Genomic DNA, 5,614 nt, shown 5'->3' with positions numbered 1-5,614 from the left:
AAATAAAAAAAAAATCACAAATTCGCAAAATTGACAAAATTGACAAAATTGTCTGAATTGACCAAACAAGATTGACAAAATGTATAAAATTGACAAAAATGACAAAATGAAAAAATCCTACAGCTACAATCCACTGTTAAGTGTATTAAATCGGGTTTTTCAATAAGGGGGCATCCATTAATTACGCAACGCTCCTAGGGGGGGGAGGGAGTAAGCTCGAGCGTTACGAATTGTTACATAGGGGAGGGGGGGGAGGTATGCTCATCGTTACGTAACGATTTTTTCCTTAAAAATTTCAGTTTAATCTCAGCTATTATGATGTCATGCAATTTTTGCTGAATGATAAGCCCACCAGAATCAGTTTAAAATTGGTAAGCTTCAATATGATTAAACTGGTTTGTAACCTACCCTTTTTAATGATTCTGAGATAGACTCCTTAAACTGTGTATTGGATATCCAAGAAATAATCGCTAGAAAACCGAATATTAGATATGTACATTTACCCCCAAGAATTCTATTCAACCTTAAGACGGAAATTTTACTATTTTTTCTCAATTAATTAAAAAAAAATGCAATTTTGGTTATTCCAACGAATATTACTTAGTGGAGTATATTTCACAAAATTGTTTGATATAGGGTGCTCCTTGAACAAAAAAAAATTAAACAAGGTAGATCATCAGTTAACAAGCACAGATCAACTAGTAATAAGACAATCATATTATTTTATCAGAGAGTTATCATCAATGAGTACTAAAAAGCGATTTGAATAGATATTAATTCCGTTTCGAAGAACGTTAATAAATTTTATATTAAAATCTTTTCTTACCATCGAAAACCATTATTCAAAAAAAATAAAAGATGGGGGGGGGGGGGGGTAATTATCAGAGTTACGTAATTTTCATAGGGGGGTATGAATAATTTTCATTTATTTATTTTTGAAAAAAAATGACCAAAGCGACATAATCGACAAAAATTAAAGTTATACCTTTCATTTTTAGACCTCTTCTAATTTATAGATATAAGATCATAATGTCATAGAAACGGGATCATACAAGATACTCCAGAATTCAATCATTCAAAAATATTCAATTAGTTTACAATTATGCTATTCTTTATGTGAAAATTATAATTATTTCAAAATACTCTTGTCTTATAAACAATTTTGAATCTTAATTTTTTGAATTCATTTAGGATTTACTACGTTCGATATATTTTAATCATTACGCACAATTTATAAATCTATCATTTATTTATTATTTGGTGTCATGTGTATCCAAATATAGTTTATAGACTGTAAGAAAGGCTATAATCCACTGTTCAGTGTATTAGATCGGGTTTTTTCTTTTGGAGTTGATGGAGTGTTGCAAGTATTCATTGTTTCGCATGATTTCAGTTTAATCAGCATCTGCTTGTTTGAAATTTAGCTTTCATTACAATCACAAAGCGTATTGTTTTCGAATTCCAACTTATTGATTATTTTACGTTAACGTTTCACGGTTCCCCGCTCGAATCGTTCTGGTATCTTCATCATTAATTCATCTCGATTATGTTGTGACAAACAGCTCTAAGCTCCCCATCCATGCGAGATGGTCATTGTCAGAGTAGATCAGCTCGGCAGAATATTCCTCGTTAATAGCTAGCCGTTCCATGACTGATATGTTTGGTAAACAACGACGAAGATGATGGAAGCTGCGCGAATGCTGTTCTGTTTACAAATCACAAAATACCTCCTACCTGGGAACGGAATCGGAAAAGACCAAGTGCCGATCACATGTTTTACAAGCTATGAAATTGGTGTCTTAACATGTTGTTATCTGTCACGTTTCGTACATTCTGAGCGGCAGAAGATGCACTGCAGTGTAGCTTGAATATATAGTCGTTTTATTGGAAAGATTAAAGTATTTCTTTTATAGGTTGCAAGAAAAATTATGATATTAAATGAACATATATGTCTAATCATAAAACAATCTATTTAGGTAAAAATCATTTGTACGAATTTCCTGTAACAAACGCGAAACAATTGCATTTTACAAGACTGTTCCCAGAATTGGTCGTATTCTTCCTCGGAACCTGGAAAGTGTAATTAAAATAATCAATCAACTGATAAGCTCCTATAAAGTCAGTCGACTGTCGCTCGAGATGGGTTTTTATAGGTCGACGTAGTGTGAAATAATCAGCTCTTGTTGTGAACTTCGGTCGGAATTGCACCATCAAAGGGCTCTGCCGGGCTGTGGCGGCTCCAGTAGCTTAACTTACTAATTAGTTGACATAATTTTTCACGTCGTCCCGTGTAGGGTGAGAAGCAATGACATTTTTTTATTTGTTCTAGTTCAGTTTTGAAAATTTTTGGATTTTTTTTTAATTTTTTCTATTGTAAATTAATATTTAGTCTTCTTTTGAAGAGTTGTGATTACTTTGTTTAAAAAAATCGTTACAGTCTTTATTATTTCAGTCCGTTTCAAATACGAGTACAATCTTTTAATTCAATTAACAAAACTTATTCCCACATGGAAGATTTCTAAAAATATCAACTGAATTCTTGATAACATCTTTGAACTTTCATCTACCATTTGATGTAAAGAAGAGTAAGGCACTTGCTTTTGGTGTCAACTCCAGTACCGTGTATCATTATTACCTTCTATTGACAAGTGCTTTATTACACAATCCTTTTATTGGAATCTTGGAAGAACGTATTGTCTCTTGAGTAATTTTCGAAATAAGTTCGATGACGTTATGCCAGTTCTTATTCAGACTTATTTCAAGAGCGGTTTTAAGCAACCCAAAGCAACGAAACATAAAAAATTAAAATCAGTAAGGGCAACAAACCAATTTTTTTAATATTGCTAAAAAAGGTTGAAATTTTTGCCATTTTTGTCATTTTTGTCAATTTTGTCAATTTTGTCAATTTTGTCATTTTTGTAGTTTTTGGCATTTTGTGACATTTGACATTTTTGTCACATTCGTCATTTCGTAATTTTTGTCTTAATTGTCATTTTTGTAATTTTTGTCTTAATTTTCATTTTTGTAATTTTTGCAATTTTTGTAATTTTTGTATTTTATGTAATTTTTGTAATTTTTGTAATTTTTGTAATTTTTGTAATTTTTGTAATTTTTGTAATTTTTGTAATTTTTGTAATTTTTGTAATTTTTGTTATTTTTTGTAATTTTTGTATTTTTTGTAATTTTTGTAATTTTTGTAATTTTTGTAATTTTTGTAATTTTTGTAATTTTTGTAAATTTTGTAATTTTTGTAATTTTTGTAATTTTTGTAATTTTTGTAATTTTCTGTAATATTTGTAATTTTTGTAATTTTTGTAATTTTTGTAATTTTTGTAATTTTTGTAATTTTTGTAATTTTTGTAATTTTTGTAATTTTTGTAATTTTTGTAATTTTTGTAATTTTTGTAATTTTTGTAATTTTTGTAATTTTTGTAATTTTTGTAATTTTTGTAATTTTTGTAATTTTTGTAATTTTTGTAATTTTTGTAATTTTTGTAATTTTTGTAATTTTTGTAATTTTTGTTATTTTTTGTAATTTTTGTGATTTTTGTAATTTATGTAGTTTTTGTAATTCTTGTAATTTTTGCAGTTTTTGTCATTTTTGTCATTTTTGTCATTTTTGTCATTTTTGTCATTTTTGTCATTTTTGTCATTTTTGTCATTTTTGTCATTTTTGTCATTTTTGTCATTTTTGTCATTTTTGTCATTTTTGTCATTTTTGTCATTTTTGTCATTTTTGTCATTTTTGTCATTTTTGTCATTTTTGTCATTTTTGTCATTTTTGTCATTTTTGTCATTTTTGTCATTTTTGTCATTTTTGTCATTTTTGTCATTTTTGTCATTTTTGTCATTTTTGTCATTTTTGTCATTTTTGTCATTTTTGTCATTTTTGTCATTTTTGTCATTTTTGTCATTTTTGTCATTTTTGTCATTTTTGTCATTTTTGTCATTTTTGTCATTTTTGTCATTTTTGTCATTTTTGTCATTTTTGTCATTTTTGTCATTTTTGTCATTTTTGTCATTTTTGTCATTTTTGTCATTTTTGTCATTTTTGTCATTTTTGTCATTTTTGTCATTTTTGTCATTTTTGTCATTTTTGTCATTTTTGTCATTTTTGTCATTTTTGTCATTTTTGTCATTTTTGTCATTTTTGTCATTTTTGTCATTTTTGTCATTTTTGTCATTTTTGTCATTTTTGTCATTTTTGTCATTTTTGTCATTTTTGTCATTTTTGTCATTTTTGTCATTTTTGTCATTTTTGTCATTTTTGTCATTTTTGTCATTTTTGTCATTTTTGTCATTTTTGTCATTTTTGTCATTTTTGTCATTTTTGTCATTTTTGTCATTTTTGTCATTTTTGTCATTTTTGTCATTTTTGTCATTTTTGTCATTTTTGTCATTTTTGTCATTTTTGTCATTTTTGTCATTTTTGTCATTTTTGTCATTTTTGTCATTTTTGTCATTTTTGTCATTTTTGTCATTTTTGTCATTTTTGTCATTTTTGTCATTTTTGTCATTTTTGTCATTTTTGTCATTTTTGTCATTTTTGTCATTTTTGTCATTTTTGTCATTTTTGTCATTTTTGTCATTTTTGTCATTTTTGTCATTTTTGTCATTTTTGTCATTTTTGTCATTTTTGTCATTTTTGTCATTTTTGTCATTTTTGTCATTTTTGTCATTTTTGTCATTTTTGTCATTTTTGTCATTTTTGTCATTTTTGTCATTTTTGTCATTTTTGTCATTTTTGTCATTTTTGTCATTTTTGTCATTTTTGTCATTTTTGTCATTTTTGTCATTTTTGTCATTTTTGTCATTTTTGTCATTTTTGTCATTTTTGTCATTTTTGTCATTTTTGTCATTTTTGTCATTTTTGTCATTTTTGTCATTTTTGTCATTTTTGTCATTTTTGTCATTTTTGTCATTTTTGTCATTTTTGTCATTTTTGTCATTTTTGTCATTTTTGTCATTTTTGTCATTTTTGTCATTTTTGTCATTTTTGTCATTTTTGTCATTTTTGTCATTTTTGTCATTTTTGTCATTTTTGTCATTTTTGTCATTTTTGTCATTTTTGTCATTTTTGTCATTTTTGTCATTTTTGTCATTTTTGTCATTTTTGTCATTTTTGTCATTTTTGTCATTTTTGTCATTTTTGTCATTTTTGTCATTTTTGTCATTTTTGTCATTTTTGTCATTTTTGTCATTTTTGTCATTTTTGTCATTTTTGTCATTTTTGTCATTTTTGTCATTTTTGTCATTTTTGTCATTTTTGTCATTTTTGTCATTTTTGTCATTTTTGTCATTTTTGTCATTTTTGTCATTTTTGTCATTTTTGTCATTTTTGTCATTTTTGTCATTTTTGTCATTTTTGTCATTTTTGTCATTTTTGTCATTTTTGTCATTTTTGTCATTTTTGTCATTTTTGTCATTTTTGTCATTTTTGTCATTTTTGTCATTTTTGTCATTTTTGTCATTTTTGTCATTTTTGTCATTTTTGTCATTTTTGTCATTTTTGTCATTTTTGTCATTTTTGTCATTTTTGTCATTTTTGTCATTTTTGTTATTTTTGTTATTTTTGTCATTTTTGTCATTTTTGTCATTTTTGTCATTTTTGTCA

This window comes from Uranotaenia lowii, chromosome 2 (genome assembly GCF_029784155.1).
Source record: "Uranotaenia lowii strain MFRU-FL chromosome 2, ASM2978415v1, whole genome shotgun sequence".
Lineage (NCBI taxonomy): Eukaryota > Metazoa > Arthropoda > Insecta > Diptera > Culicidae > Uranotaenia > Uranotaenia lowii.
This window is presented reverse-complemented; position numbering follows the sequence as displayed.